Source organism: Amphiura filiformis, chromosome 6 (genome assembly GCF_039555335.1).
Source record: "Amphiura filiformis chromosome 6, Afil_fr2py, whole genome shotgun sequence".
Taxonomy (NCBI): Eukaryota; Metazoa; Echinodermata; class Ophiuroidea; order Amphilepidida; family Amphiuridae; genus Amphiura; species Amphiura filiformis.
In genome coordinates this window covers 64497525-64515671 of record NC_092633.1, presented here as the reverse complement: position 1 = coordinate 64515671, position 18147 = coordinate 64497525, and positions in this window count along the sequence as shown.

Genomic DNA, 18147 nt, shown 5'->3' with positions numbered 1-18147 from the left:
GAACTCCCAGCATTTTGTGGGAACTGGAAGTCAAATTGCTTACAGACTGGGAGGGTCCATGTATTGGGTTGATTTTTAATGCTATGTAATCTACATTACCAGTCGTTCTCCATGGACCCGAGGGAGGGTCTACATTCTGATCTGAGCTTGATAGAGGATGTTAGTTGTGGTTAGAAGAATGGCAGTCAGACCTTTGCTTCTTCATACTATTAGTTGTGGTTAGAAGAATAACATTCTGTCCTTGTTTGTTTTTTATGTTAGTTGTAATAGAAGATTAGCATTCTGACCTTGGTTTTTTAGGATGTTAGTTGCAGTTAGAAGAATATCATTCTGATCTTTGCTTCTTTAGGATGTTAGTTGTGGTTAGAAGAATATCATTCTGATCTTTGCTTCTTTAGGATGTTAGTTGTGGTTAGAAGAATAACATCTTGAACTTGACTTCTTTGAGATATTAGTTGTTGTTAGAAAATCATTCTGCAGTTGGCTTCCTTGTGATGTTAGTTGCGGTTAGAAGAATAACAATTCTGATCTTTAGTTCTTCAGGATACTAGTGAAATACCGTAAAACCTCGTCTAGAAGAAGCATATAGAGTGTTTTTGATGAAAGCTAAATTAATACGATACAGCCGTAAATATGCCAATACAATTCATTGGTCTTACAATAATACTTGTTGTATACGCTTGTGTCTGTACTTTATTTGCTCAAACCCCATAATGTTATAATGTTATTTATCGAGGGCACCTACCTGGATTAATTTAGCTTTCAACAAAAACATTCTATATGCATGTAGACAAGGTTTTACGGTAGAAGAACATCATTCTGACCTTGGCCTTTTTTGGGATGTTAGTTGTGGTTAGGAGAATAACAGTCTGACCTTGGTTTTTTTGGGATGTTAGTTGTGGTTAGAAGAATAACAATTCTGATCTTTGTTTCTTCAGGATACTAGTGAAATACGGTAGAAGAACATCATTCTGACCTTGGCCTCTTGGGATGTTAGTTGTGGTTAGAAGAATAAAATTATGATCTTTGCTTTTTCAGGATACTAATGAAATAGAAGAATATCATTCTGACCTTGGCTTCTTTGATGTTAGTTGAGATTATAGCCTCATTTGTTGACTTCAAAGGCTGGTTCTTGACTAATTAACAAAGCACATGTGATAGATTAAAGCAAACCAAGTCAAATATTGACCAAATTTACATATTAAACAGGGATGCAGATTGTCTGAGTGTACGGAATGTAGGATATCTCTTTCATTTTAAGGATTTCTGTTCATGTTCATACCTACTTACATGCTTGTGCTAAATTATACATTTAAACCGTACATTATTTAGTGGAACTGTTATCAAAACTCACAACACATGCTTCTGAGATGTGATTATCATTACAGTTTTGTCATAGTGACAATTACCAAATCATTACAAACTACCCCCTATGAAACCTATCCATGAAGGCAACATTCTTGATATTTTACAGGGTAAAGATGTTTTTATGATTGCTGCGCATTCTTGATGCCTCGCTTAAGACACCTAATAGATTATACAGGTTTTAGTATTGTTTCCAAAACAATAGGCAACAAAACAAATTATTTCTTTTGTTTGGCTATGTCTGAAAATATATTTCCAACTTCCGACTGATTTTGCTCGATCGATCACACCACATAGCCTATTTGTAGCTATGGAAAACAGGATGATATATAATACTAAGGTATATGTAACAAGAACAAAACAATAGAGACTGTGTAACCCTATCACAAAAATCATTGTTTCTGATGTGTAAAAAGTTCTGTGCAAGGGTAGTGTTACTCTAATTGGTTCATAAATAGTGAAGAGTTGGTGGTAGATTTACAATATAAATTGCCTGGCTTATCACAAATTCACAAATTGCATACTTTTTAAGCATAGATTTCGTTGAAAGCAATGTTCGTTTAATTAGCCAGGGTTGCAGTAAAAGGATTATGTTTGAAATCCCATTTTTGTCATATACACCTCGAATTAAGGGCAGACCTAATCTCCTAATTACTGTATGTGTAATCCCTGACTAGTGCCTGAGGCTCATGTTACATCACATGCTATTTCACAGAGTCGGTTTTAACAATAAGTATGTATTGATTGGACTGCAGGCTAAGTAAGTTACCATATAGGTTAAACGGTGAATACCTAAGGTTATGGTTTATACGAGACAAAGACATGCTATTGTTATGCTATTTTATAAATTAAAAAAAAACCTAACATCTTTGCTGAAATCAAATACTCAAATTCCAAGTGTATTTAAGAAATCTGGTGAATGTGGCATTTCAACTTACAATGCTGTGAGCTCTATATAAGAACTGTATCTCTGCCAAATATGGCAAATATAACATAATTTGCACAATAGTTACAGCAATCTATTGGACAATTTCCCGGGACAATTTCATACACATTTATAAGTTTATTGCTTCTCGTGTACTGTCTCCTCATAGTACATTTGTTGTAATCTTTGTCATATCAGATTCTCTCAGAGAGAAGTTGATCTGATGACTGGTTGCTGAAATTGCAGTGAAATGTAGATTCAATGCACAGTTGTGATTAACTTACTGCGAACCAATGAGTTGGATTTTCAGTTTATGAGGCGAAGTTGTAATTTTTAACAATCTATATAGACACATTAAAACTTAAAACCTACATTAAATAATATTCTTAAACACTTGAGTAAGTTCCTGCAACCTTATTGGTTCTTAGCCGACTGATATTACATAATATAATACGTAACAACAACGGGACTGATCAATAAGCCCTAGGTAAAATGTGGGATTTAATTTGATTAATATTTGTATTTAAAGTGTTTAAGAATAAGAATAAATGTATTGTTTTTAGCCGCTGCCATGTATCCGTCGTCTTATATACTGCAGGCGACATTATAATTTTTGGGCGTAAAACTCAGCTTCACCTTGTTGTTCCACTTAAAATAATAACTCCCCCCCAAGATGACATTGGGATTTGCCACAGCTTTCCCCCCTCAATATTGCTTGGGAATTCCCATCAGGAAATGTCAAAAGAACATCCCATTTCTCGTCCAGATGCACATCGGAATGTAAAAAATTGGGAATTCCTATAACTTTCTGGTGCAAATGCATGTAAATCCCAATTCCCAAATGTACACTCTAAATATTTGGCTGGGAACTCCCATGTTGTGTTATGGATGGCTCGGGAAATTGCATATAATTTTGCGAAATCATTCATGGGAAATCCCACATTTTGTTTTAAATTTAACTTTGTTGTCTTTGGACGATGCACAGCAGCAGTTACATTATAATCAATACCTTTATTCTTTAAAATTAATAGAAAACGTACAAAAAGGGATATAGCATAAATAGCCTAGGCAATGTATGTGGTTTGTGTTCTTGTACAATTATTGGAATTAGTATCTTTAATTGCTTTGAATCTGTATATTTTTTATCCTATCATAATTAATCTGTTCTTCAGAAAGCAGTACCATGTTAAGCTACTGTAACCTATATATAATATAGGTCGAATTTATAGAAGTACTGATATTACATTGATTTATGAGGATCTGATGGATGGACACTTGTACCTACTGTATGTCACTTGACCCAATAAAGTGAATATATGTCATCAGTTGTGATCAAGCAACATGAGCTATTGTTTGAAATACCAATTTTGATTGGTGGTCACATGAAAGTGTGTCACTTTGTTTTGTCTGAGGATGGTCACATAAACACTCATATTCTCAAAAGCCATGAGGCTTTTCTCAGTAGCGATTACGCCAGTTTAAAGAGGTTTCTCAATAGGAAATAAAAGTAGCTTTTGAGATATGAATAAATGGCAAAATGAGGCATATCTCATGTTGCCTGTTCATAGCCTAAACTATATAGGTTGGTTCAAAGAAGTTTAGAAGCTTAGTCTCCAAGTTTGCATGTCACTCATGCCGTGTACCCATCAGACTTTGATTCTGTAGTTTGTGCTTGTATGTAATCTAATTTATGTGTAGTTCATCATGTTGATCGCTCATGTTATGTACTACTTAACTTTTTAATGTTCATGCTTTAAAGATACCAATAGAGGTTATCCGTGTTCTATAAGCTGCATATCCTACCAGCGACTCCTATACCTTGTTTAGGACTTTCAAAAGAAGTACCTGCATGTGCAACCATGACTATTTCAAAATAGCCCGCCAAAGTCATGCAGGTAACTCCGAGGTCGTGCATTGAATTATTTTGAATGAAGAATACTACGGGAACCAGCGCCTTTTGTTAAAAGTCACGCATAAGTAAAGTGGATAACCTCTATTACAATCAGAATTGCTTCTTTTGAAAAAAATGCTGGAGATTTTAAATATGCAATATTTTGGTAACAACTACCAATATGGTAGCTTTCTCGTAGATTTATGGGGCTATATGAAAGCTGAGCTCTCCTGGTTTAATATCTGTGGTTGGTTCAAACATTGTTGTACATAAGGAATAAAAGATGACACAATTTATTATTCTTATGCAAATATACACATTATTGGTATACAGATTACATTAAATTTCAGAGAGCCAAAATATTACCTGCATTTGATTATTATGCATACAGCAGCTGTTTAAATGATAGCCATAGCTAAGTGTGGTGTATGGTGAAGGGCCCATGTGTGTAAAACAGGCTGGAGTGCCCATGTCTCTTTTGAAGTGCAGCGAATCTGTCTACCTAATTCCCAGCATAAGCTGGTACCCATTTATACACCTGGGTGGAGAGAGGCAATAAAGGTTAAGAGTCTTGTGTAAAGGCACAACACGATGACACCACCACAGAGGCTCAAACCTGCAACCTTCCTATTATGAGTCAGAGCCCCTATCGCTATAGGCCACTGTGCCATCAATTGTGGTGTAATAAATATGTCAATTAAATATCTTAGCCATTTGAAGTGAAGTCTCTTTTATGTCTATGTAGTATAGAGAGGGAGAGGTGGAGAGAGATAAGGAGAGGGAGAGACACACATAAGTAGTCACATAAGTAATCATATTACAGAATATAAGTAGGCTAATTGTTATATAACAGCAAGAAACTATCCTTTTAAAATGTAAAAAACATACTTTTTACTGCAAAAAGCACCAATAATTAGAGTTCCCATTAGAATGGGAAGATATGTGTCATATAAACACTCATGAAATTCAATGAAAACAACAAAATATAAATAATTGTTACAAACCCTAAGAAAAACAATACACTTATATGAAATTAAAATAACATACTTATGGCTACATACAGCTCTTAAAATATTAAAGCTGTACATTTGAATTTGAACCCATTTTAATAAGAATAGAAGTGAGTGTTCCCATTTTTATTGTCAAGAAGAGTAATAAGTGAATGAGGGTGAATGTGTAACATGTATCGCATGTCTCCACCGATGTCTTCACCTGCCTTTGTGATCGCAAATTAAATAGCACCTCGTATTTAAAAAGTCACTCTTTACAACGTTGTCTGTTTTGTGCTTTCATTATCAAGCATCACAAAAACACTGTGGACTGTGACAGAGCGTTTTAATATAGCCCATTTTGACGATAGTATAAAGACGGAAGTAGACTTTGCTGTGTACACATTTTCTTTGCTCACAATTTTGTTTTGCTCAAATTTTTGTGTTATCATTTCTGCACTTGTTTGAGAGTCTGGTTTAAGTTTCATAAAGGAGAACAAAATGCTTAAGACATTGACAGTTGCCTTGAGTTAATTTTTCACAGCAAAACATTTTATTTCAGAAAATTACAAATTTATTTTGTTGCATTTTATTAAAAAATAGATATAGGAGTGATGCTTTGTTGATCAGCATGTTAATACTGTATCTAGGGTGACATGCATATGTTAAATCCGTAAGGGCATACTCTACTATATCAAACCTTAATTTTCATCTACCCCACGTTGGGGCCATGCCAGCTCTTGGTGGCCCTGTATTTACCCCACAATGGGGCCCATGCCAGCTCTTGGTGGTCCTGTATCTACCCTGACAATGAGGGCCATGCCAGCTCTTGGTGGCCCTGTATCTACCCCCATAATGGGGCCATGCTATCTCTTGCTGGTCCTGTATCTACCCCCACAATGGGGCAATGCCAGCTCTTGGTGGTCCTGTATCTACCCCCACAATGGGGCAATGTCAGCTCTTGGTGGTCCTGTATCTACCCCCACAATGGGGCAATGCCAGCTCTTGGTGGTCATGTATCTACCCCACAATGGGGCAATGCCAGCTCTTAGTGGTCCTATATCTACCCCCACAATGGGGCCATGCCAGCTCTTGGTGGTCATGTATCTACCCCCATAATGGGGCCATGCCAGCTCTTGGTGGTCCTGTATCTACCCCCATAATGGGGCAATGCCAGCTCTTGGTGGTCCTGTATCTACCCCCACAATGGGGCCCATGCCAGCTTATGGTGGTCCTGTATATACCCCCACAATGGGGCCCATGCCAGCTTATGGTGGTCCTGTATATACCCCCACAATGGGGCAATGCCAGCTCCTGGTAGTCCTGTATCTCAGCATCCTACCAATTGAGACATTGTGCATGGCAGCTATTCATTTCTTGCATATTTATATATCATCTTTACCTTTCGCAAACATTTTGTCTTAATTCAAATACACCAAAGAGTACAGATTTGATTTGATTAATAGTGGACCAACACTCCTGACATACTCGAGTGGGCCAATGTTATTAGATGGATTCGTTTCACAGCAACTCGAAAGTTCTGATGATGTGAATTCTAATTTTACTAAATAAATATCAGTTTGTACATTGTTTGAAAGACATGCAAGTATGCTCACTGTTGTGTGTTTGATTAATATACAGACTTGGTTTCACTGAGTTTCAATTGATTATTATATATCACAAAAACGGGGTTTCCCCCCATTCGCATGAAATCTATAGCTCAACACCCAATATCAACATTAGATGTTTTACATCATATCAGCAATAGATTACTACTTCATCCACACCAATATCAGTAGTAGATGGATCCTTTAATGTCTACTTCATCAATATCAACAGTAGATGTGTACCTCATATCGGCAATATATAGCTACTTCATCCACACCGATATCAGCAGTAGATAGCTATTTTTCTACACTAATACCAGCAGTAGATAAAGGTATAGGTGGGGCAGAGTGCCCTGACAAAATGAAAGAGAAAAGTGCCCTCAAAAATGAATAAGAAAATCAGAAAGGCAAATGAAATGAAAAGGGGTAAGGAGCCTGTTTCCCACCAAATTTTTTTTGCACTCTTGTGTGCACACATTTAATCCGGGAGTAAATTGAGCAAGAAATATTAAGATTTCTTCGGATTTCAACATTTTCATCACCTCATCTTTTATAAAGAGATAAATATCTCTTGATCACAATTAAAGCAATATTGTAACATGAATTTGCTGAGGATATCCTCATTTTTTCCAAAATTTTGATTTTTACACAATTGTGGTGTACTTTAATAAACTAACATAATAAAAAGCAAAGCTTTAGGCGTTTATATTAGGCTTAAAAAAACCATTTTATTTTTTTTTGCCACATACAATATCAAGAAATGCAAGTTCAACACAAAGTGCCTCAATGATTTATAGGGTTTCTTAGACTTGTGTTTTGATACATCAGAGTATACAGTATGAATTACAAACAGGCAAAACATTTGTATATTTTATACCAAATATGAAAATCCAAATATGAAAAAAAACACCTGTTTTTCAGATTTTAGGGTTGGTTGAGAAGTGCAATACGTATCATTTTTTAAGGATTTATTTGTGACAAAATTTGAGATTTTTAGTGAAACGACCGAACATGACATTCAATTTGTATGTTTGAAAATTTTAAACTTGTTGCTGCAATCATTCACTTAAATCGTTCACATAAATGCATATATTTATTGTGTGTCCTTATGTTGTACCTACATCTTATGCACCATTTGACCTCAGTAAAGATCCAAGCACTGATACATGCTTGACAAGATATGCACTGGAACTGAATAGATATTTTCCTTGTTTTACCTTATTAGTTCAGCTCAAAATTGAAAGGGGTCATATCTGCTAATAACATTACGTTAATAAAAAAATAAGACAATAACAACATTTTGCTTTGTATTTGTTTTATATATTTTTTTATTCAGCACTTTTTGGAATGCAACAATCATGCAAACATTTGTACATTGATTTCAAGTTTGTTCTAATTTTCACACACATTCATTCTTCATTATGTACATTAGAACTTAGTTACAATTACGCTTTCAGATATCCTGCACTACCCTCTCTCTCTCTCTCCCACTCACCCTCTCTCTCAATCTCTCTCCTTTTCACTATCTTAAGCACACATACATTTAAGCAAATTAATTGCTTATAAAATTATTATACACAATCTTGTTAAATTCCAACTATTTTCATATTGAATTTATAAAAAATTATGATTTGTAATTGCCGCAGGATAAGATTTGAAAGAACCAATGTTAATTCTTTCATTTGAATAACAAATAGGAGTTGTCATTTTTGTTTACAAAATGTGGAGATCTAGGGCATTTTGAAACTTTGAAGGGATTTATAGGGAAAAGGTTAAAATATCATGGAATATTGATGTGCAAAGCCCCGTACATGCTTCCAGGTACACAAACTCAATATTTCATACTGAAACGAATCAAAAGCTCTTATAAATATGGGTGTCACCAAGAACATAAGCTACAATGAGGAATTGATATGGATTAGGAGGCAGAAGGCACTAATCATTAGTAATAAAACTAGGACATTTGTCAACTCGGTCACATCTATGATCAGCGTAACCAAAGGGTGTTGTTATTATTAAGAGATCCTGACGTCACTAAACATAGAGTTGCCACAATCCAATAATTAAAAACACAGACTGCTTCCTTATTGTGGAAACAGTCATTTCATTGTACTTTTGTTTTGTTTTATTTTGGAGGGAGAAGTCCTGAAGAGAAATATCCCACATTCACACACCTAATATACCACATGTGAGATCCGCATGGTGTTTTTTTTGTACTCCATGTATAGATATTGCCAAAAATTGATATGGTGCACAAAATTTTACTTTTGTGCTCTTTGAAGTTTCTAAGAGGAAGAAATTGATATTTAAGCCTGGATGAATACTAAACCACTTCACCAATTGCCTGACATGGCTGACATTTGATAGCCTCTAAGATAGCCAGATAGAGCTCACTGGCTGGTTTGCAGCAGCTCACACTTCTGATTTCTAACATGCTATTTGAGGGGTATGATGGTCAGCAAACTAAGCCTGCTCTACCTTAAATTTGTCTTTAAAGTGATACCAGACTTGTTATCCTTTAATGGATAATTTGGGGTATTTATTCTGATGTTTGCTAAGATTGCCTTTGTGTGCATACAATTGTTGCCATGTTGATATCTGAAGAGCTTATTTCCAAACTGTGTTATGTCCACATCCCCATGTGTCTCATTTACTTGTGAGATACAATCACAATTACTTTGACAAGTTTGACATTAGCAACAATGAGTTGTAGCATCAACAAGCTATTATTTACCATAACAATGCTGCATAACAATATGCAGACTATTGTTCTCATTTGGGAAACAAAGGCCTAAACACAGTATTGTTACTGTGCGTCCATCCACTGTTTGTTTTGTAATGGTGCATCCAACTGAAATTATACTAGCATCACAACACATTGCAATATCGCACAGCGAAATCAGAAACATGGGATAGTGGACTTAACATGGTTTGGAAATAAGCTCAGATTCTACAGAATGTTTATTTATGCGGAAATAACACATGCATATGTGGCAGCTATCATACGAGATATTGGTTGATGAGAGAATCATAATTGAGTGTTTTATAATTTAAATTTACGCTGTTCAAAATGGAATGAGGCATTACAATATATGGAAAGTAGGTACATTTTGGACCTATATTTTTAACATTTTAGATGCTAAGGGGCCTACAATTTTTAACCCTTTCTTCCTAAATTCAGATTAGAAGTAACACATGAATTTAATTTTGTATTCTAAGGAATTCAAAGCACATGCCATTCAGATCTTGAGATGTTGCAAAACATCTTCCTGGTACTTTTGATTTGACAAGGCGCAATTATAAGTGATTCTCATGAAAAGTCAATTATTTGAAACATGTGGGAATAGTAAGTATTTTACAAAACCCTTACTACATGTAAGATTTGCAATAAGTTTGTACCAAAATTATTTACTTTTTAAGAAAGCCAAAACAGAAGTCCAAGTCTGGCTGTTCAGCTGAAAGTAACTTGAATGTTCAATTTGGTCCAGATCATAAAATGCATTTTCTGATGAAAGCTTACTAATGACACTGGTCACAAAATTAGGCAATATCAGACATTTCCAGGCTTTCCTAGCATTAATGTAACCATTTGAAGCCTCATTCAAAGATTACGACCCCTATTTTATTACATACTCTATGCAATGTACATCCAAAATCATCCATATTCGTGCTACTTGTATATCGTAATGGATTTTCAATGAAGCCACTTTCTCATGTTTCCATTGAATCAAAACAGATAAGCGATGATATTTTCAGCTATTTGCATTAATCATGATTATGTCTACTCTAAGTACCTGGGCATACTTTATGACCAATATTCAAGGCACATTTACAACCTTGGAAATTTAGTCCCCATTCTTTTTATAACAAAGAGTTATGGCACTTTTTATGGCACAAATCTATCTAATGTTTAGATGTATCGTATATCGTATAGCCAATGTAATAAAGAATTATGATCAGTACACATGGTAAGTAAGAGTTTTTTTAACAGAAACCTGTCCCAAAAAGTTTACAAAAAGCGGTCAACAACTTTTTGTAGAATATCAAACTTCATCATTGTTGCATATTCTGGTACCTTTTGAAAGGCTGGTTTTCTACAACACGTTATTAGGTTTTTTTCCTTGCCCCATCAGGGCCTGGGCAGAGTAAACCTCCCTGAGGAAGCCTACTTCTTGTGCATCAAAAACATCTTAAGAGCATTTCTCACTGGTAACCATGATACCAATGATGATAAATGTTAACCAGTAATATTAGTATCTAAAACCAAATCGTCAGCCTGCTTACGCTAATTGCCCAAGTCATTTTACATGTTTCTCATTTGCAATTTTGATTTTCTGAGTAATAAACCCATAATTAATCATATTTCCAGCCGCATTCTTCATTAACTAGTGGAATACTTCAAAAGAGATGTATTCCCCAAGTTAATGAAAAAAGCGGCTGGAAATATGATTAATTATGGGTTTATTACTCAGAAAATCAAAATTGCAAATGAGAAACATGTAAAAATGACTTAGGCAATTAGCGTAGCAGGCTGACGAAATGTAAATTTTTATTGATAAATACTGAAGCACATTTTGCTTAACAAATTGAGCTCAAACAGAACACCACTGTATGTGATTTAAGGCAGATAAAGTGTTATTACAATGCAACATTTTGTGTGCATTTTGTTCCTACAGCATATGTGAGGAACATGAACAAAACCCCAATCAAAGCTAAAATTGCATTTGAGCCACAGTAGGAGACAACAGATAAGCGATGATTCTGTTATATCACAACAGAAAAAAAACATTCAGTCAATAAGTTATTAGAACTAGCAAAGTAGATTCACACTGTCATTCAACACCCATATCAGCAGTAGATAGCTACTTCATATCAGCAGTAGATAGCAACTTCATCAACACCCATATCAGCAGTAGATAGCTACTTCATATCAGCAGCAGATAGCTACTTCATATCAGCAGCAGATAGCTACTTCATACCAGCATTAGATAGCAACTTCATATCAGAGGTAGATAGCTACTTCATCAACATATATGCAGTACATAGCTACTTCATATTAGCATTAGATAGCTACTTCAAATCTGCAGCAAATAGCTACTTCATCAACATTCATATCAGAAGTAGATAGCTACTTCATCAACATCCATCAGCAGTAGATAGCTACTTCATATCAGCAGTAGATAGCTACTTCATATCAGCAACAGATAGCTTCTTCATCAACATCTATATCAGCAGTAGATAGCTACTTCATATCAGCAGTAGATAGCTACTTCATATCAGAAGTAGATAGCTACTTCATCAACATCCATCAGCAGTAGATAGCTACTTCATATCAGCAGTAGATAGCTACTTCATATCAGAAGTAGATAGCTACTTCATCAACATCCATATCAGCAGTAGATAGCTACTTCATGAGCAGATATGGTGTATGTTGTGTTCAAAGCACCACCACATCAACTACCAAAAAATTGCAGGTTCTAGGGTAGAATTATTATCATAAACCTTCAGGAAAATGCTGTTTTGAATGCACGAGGACGTTTTACATGAGAAAATGGTGAATTCTTCTGTGCCTTTTACAAATAAAAGAATAGGATCTTGATTTAGTGGTGTGATCCCTTCATTTCAGTAGTAGATAGTATATAGATGACTATTTCATCCACACCAATATCAGCAGTATATAGCTACTTCATATCAGCAGTAGATAGCTACTTCATCCACACTAATATCAACAGTAGATGTTTAGGTCATACCAGCAATAGATAGCTTCTTCATCCACCAATATCAGCAATAGATAGCTACTTCATCTACACCAAAATATTTGGGTGACCTCAGTGGCGTAGCCAGGATTTTGGAACCGAGGGGGCACAACTTGTAAATGTACCGACGGAAATATTTTTTACCGACGGAAGTTGTGATTTGTTGACCCACATTTTTTTGGCATGGTTTGAAAAAGTGAAAAAAAAAAAAGGATAATAGGCGGTACTAACATAAAAACACATCATTTTTATGTGTAATTCACAATTTTTCATCATTTTCTTTACAATTCTCCCCTTTTTCCTGTCACTCTGGGTGAAAAATAGTCTATTGTTAACCCAATTTTTTTATCAACAACGCCTTCCGTCTACCGACGGCCTTACATGAACCGGACGGCCATGACGAAGCGGGGGCACTGGCACCCCTGGCCCCCACTAGCTATGCCACTGGGTGACCTTTATTTTGAAACAAATCAAAAGCAGTGTTCCTTTTGGCTAGTAGTATTACAATTTACAGCAAAACATTTAATTTGTATGTTTGAAAAAAATTTCAAAATCATTGCTGAAATCATTCGCTATTCACATAAATCACTGACCTATTATTAACAATGCATATATTTACTATGTGTCCTTATGTTATACCTACATCTTATGCGCCATTTGACCTCAGTAAAGATCGAAGCACTGATACATGCTTGACAAGATATGCACTGGAACTAAATAGAAATTTTCTTTGTTTTACCTTATTTGTTCAGCTCAAAATTGAAAAGGGACATATCTGATATAAAACTAGTAACATTTTGTTAATAAAAAATAAGACAATAACAACATTTTGCTTTGTATTAGTTTTATATATTTTTTTATTCAGCACTTTTTGGAATGCAACAATCATGCAAACATTTGTACATTGATTTCAAGTTTGTTTCACACACATTCATTCTTCATTATGTACATTAGAACTTACAGTTACAATTATTATGTGTTCAGATATCCTGCACACCTCTCTCTCTCTCCCACTCGCCCTCTCTCTCAATCTCTCTCCTTTTCACTATCTTAAGCACACATACATTTAAGCAAATTAATTGCTTATATAATTATTATACACTATAAATACACAATCTTGTTAAATTCCAACTATTTTCATATTGAATTTATAAAAATTTATGATTTGTAATTGCCGCAAGATAAGATTTGAAAGAACCAATGTTAATGGGCTATGCCAGTTGAAATCCATACACCCACTGTGGAAGACATACCCTTAATCTTCCACATAAGGAGTGTGAATTTCATGTCATCGCCATGCTACGATAATTGACCAAGTCATATTTTTGAGAACAAGTACAAAATATGGTTCAAGCTTGCATCAGTTATATAATCACCCTATTCATTTCTGATTATTCATTTTAATTGATCTTTAATTGATTTTAATTATCAATTGTTCTTGTGCAAGTGCAAAGATTGGTGAATAAATATCTTTAAATGCATGATAGAACCATTTCTTGTACTTGTTCTCAAAATTTCAAAAATGACTTGGGCAATTATCGTAGCAGGGCAGATATGGGGTTATCTGTATGGGTGACTCCATTTGATGTCAACATCCCTGTGTGGAAGATTAAGGTCATGTCTTCCATAGGGGGAATATGGATTGCAACTGGAATATCCCGATTGTACACAGGTAAAACAACAATATCACAAGAGTCAACAAAATTCATAGCCCAGCTTCCAAATGCAACTTTCCACTCTGCTTTGGTGTCTGAGTTTGTCTTTGGTGGATTTTGCTTTTCAAGACAATGAATTTAAAAAATGTGTTTACTGGCACTCAGTCAGCACTGGGCAAAATTGAGAGTCAAATTCCACTCGAATGTCAAAACTCAAAACTGCTCAAATATTGTTAAAGACCTGAACTAATTATTCCCCTAGTCATAAAGATTTGTAATTTTACCTATTTGTGATGTATTGTTGTGCAACCTACTGACAATATATGGCTAAAGACACATAATTGGGAAATTTGTGAACATTTTACAAGCCACCAATCTGATAAGATGACAATAGAATTTATCAGGGTTGGTTTTCAGAGGAAGAGCATACAACAAAATACTTGCAAAACTACACATAATTTTTACAATTCGTCGCCCCCAAGACATAGTGGCGTATCAGCCATTTTTGACAAAATGAGTTAAGATCAGTTTGATAATCTATGTATAAAGCTCTACATTCTGGCAAACTTTCAAGACATGCATGTCATTAATTAATAAAGTATTATCACTAATTAGGTTTGGCGTATCTCACTCAATGGAATTATTGTGTACAACATTCCCCTTGTTTTGGGCGACATAGTGGCGTATCAGTGACATACGCCACTATGTCGCAAATATGTGACATACACCACTATGTTGGTATATCGTGGCTGTGTGGCCAATATGGATATGAATTCAATTATTATTCGACATACTGGCGTATCACGTGTCGTATGTCAATTTTGAATGGAGAATAATTTTCCAAAAAATTTGACATACTGGCGTATAAGTTTAATGACTAATTACAATTAATTGGTGAATGACAACAGTGTATTTTATACATTAAATGTAACTTCAATATTTATATGTTCATATCCATTCAAGAAAAGGGGACATTTTAATTGTATGACAAACGGTTAAAAGTTGCAAAAACTTCAGATGCTATTATCTCAAAATGGCCATTTTCGTGATACGCCACTATGTCTTGCGGGCGACGAATTGTAGTCCTTATGTATTAACTTTCATGTTTTCGGTAACCATCAAACAAGTAGAGAAATTCTTTCATTTGAATAACAAATAGGAGTTGACATTTTTGTTTACAAAATATAGAGATTTAGAGCATTTTGAAACTTTGAAGGAATTTATATGGAGATGGTTAAGATATAAATGAAATATTGATATGCAAAGCTCTGTACATGCTTCCAGGTACACACACTCAATATTTCATACTGAAAAGAATCCAAAGCTCTTATAAATAGAGGTGTCACCAAGAACATAAGCTACAATGAGGAATTGATATGGATTAGGAGGCAGAAGGCAGAAGGCACTAATCATTAGTAATAAAACTAGGACATTTGTCAACTCAGTCACATCTATGATCAGCGTAACCAGAGGATGTTGTTATTATGAAGAGATCCTGACGTCACTAAACATAGAGTTGCCACAATCCAATGATGAAAAACAGAGGCTGCTTCCTTCTTGGGGAAACAGTCATTCTGTTGTGCTTTTGTCTTGTTTTATTTTGGAGGGAGAAGTCCTGAAGAGAAATATCTCACATTCAGGGGGGACAAAGTGAATTTCAGGGGGCAAAATTGGCAAATTTTGCACAAAATTGCTGCAAAAAGTGGAAATTGATGTGATTTGGGGTTTTGCCTCAAAAGTGGGGGGCAAGAAAAAAATATTGGGGGCAAATGCCCCCCCCCAATCAGAAGCGCCGCCACTGCCCACATTCACACACCTATTATGCCAAATGTGAGATCCGCAAGTTTTGGGTTTTTTTTTATTCCATGAACAGATAATTCCAAAAATTGATATGGTGCACAAAAATTTACTTTTGAGCTCTTTGAAGTTTCTAAGAGGAAGAAATTGATATTTAAGCCTGGATGAATACTAAACCACTTCACCAACTGCCTGACATGGCTGACATTTGATATCCTCTAAGATAGCCAGATAGAGCACACTGGCTGCTTTGCAGCAGCTCACACTTCTAACATGCTATTTGAGGGGTATGATGGTCAGCAAACTAAGCCTGCTCTACCTTAAATTTGTCTTTAAAGTGATACCAGACTTGTTATCCTTTTATGGATAATTTGTGGTATTTACTCTGATATTTGCTAAGATTGCCTTTGTGTGCATACAATTATTGCCATGTTGATATCTGAAGAGCTTATTTCCAAACTGTGTTATGTCCACATCCCCATGTGTCTCATTTACTTGTGAGATACAATCACAATTACTTTGACAAGTTTGACATTAGCAACAATGAGTTGTAGCATCAACAAGCTATTATTTACCATAACAATGCTGCATAACAATATGCAGACTATTGTTCTCATTTGGGAAACAAAGGCCTCACGCAGTATTGTTACTGTGCATCCATCCACTGTTTGCTTTGTAATGGTGCAGCCAACTGAAATTATACTAGCATCACAACACATTGCAATATCGCACAGGGAAATCAGAAACACAGGATAGTGGACTTAATATGCTTTCGAAATAAGCTCAGATTCTACAGAATGTTTATTTATGCGGAAATAACACATGCATAGTGGCAGCTATCATATGAGAAATTGGTTGATGAGAGAATCATAATTGAGTGTTTTATAATTTAAATTTACTCTGTTCAAAATGGAATGAGGCATTACAATATATGGAAAGTAGGTACATTTTTGACCTATATTTCTATATCATTTTAGATGTTAAGGGGCCTACAATTTTGAACCTTTTCTTCCTAGATTCAGATTAGAAGTAATACATAAACACATAAAATTAATTTAGCATTCTAAGGAATTCAAAGCACATGCCATTCAGATCTTGAGATATATGTCAAACTGTTGCAAAACAACTTCCTGTACTTCTGGTTTGACAAGGCACAATTATAAGTGATTCTCATAAAAAGTCAATTATTTGAAATATGTGGGAATAGTAAGGATAAGGCACCAGAAACAAATTTGTTCGATCTTTGGATCGACTGTCGATGCTGCTTAGATGCTGCGCTGGTTACTAATGAAATAACAACTAATTAATCAGAATTAATGCTAAATTTATACTTTTCAATATCAATACAGGCAAATATTTGTATGTTATCATAATTAATAATGGTCAATTAATTGATTTCGTAAATAATAAGGATCGACCAAGCATCGATGGTCGATCGAAAGATCGAACTAATTTGTTTCTCTTGCCTAAGTCTATAAGGTATTTTTATCATTATGAAAAATTGACAAAAAGTAAAAAACCCACCAGTGTAGGTAAAGCTAGTGAAGATGTTAAGCATTATTCAATTGTGACCAGTGGCAGCACCAGGAGGGAAGTGGGGAGCAGATACCCCTCCCCCCTCAGATGCCCCCAGTAAAAACCCAAAACTACACAAATGTCCTCTTTATGCTGCAATTTTGAAATTCACTTTGCCCCCCCCCCCCCCACCATGCCCCGAGCAAAATTCCTGGTGCCACCACTGTGTGTTCCACCAAGTGCCCGTATGGACAGAGCCCCCATAACATGGCTAAAATATCCCTGACCATATAAAATATAGACAATATATCAATTCTTAACTTCTTATTAACTTTTTAAGAAGGCCAAAACAGAAGTCTGGCTGTTAAGCTGAAAGTAACTCGAATGTTCAATTTGGTCCAGATCATAAAATGCATTTTCTGATGAAAGCTTACTAATGATACTGGTCACAAAATTAGGCAATATCAGACATTTCCAGGCTTTCCTAGCATTAATGTAACCATTTGAAGCCTCATTCAAAGATTACGACCCCTATTTTATTACATACTCTATGCAATGTACATCCAAAATCATCCATATTCGTGCTACTTGTACATCGTAATGGATTTTCAATGAAGCCACTTACTCATGTTTCCATTCAATCGAAA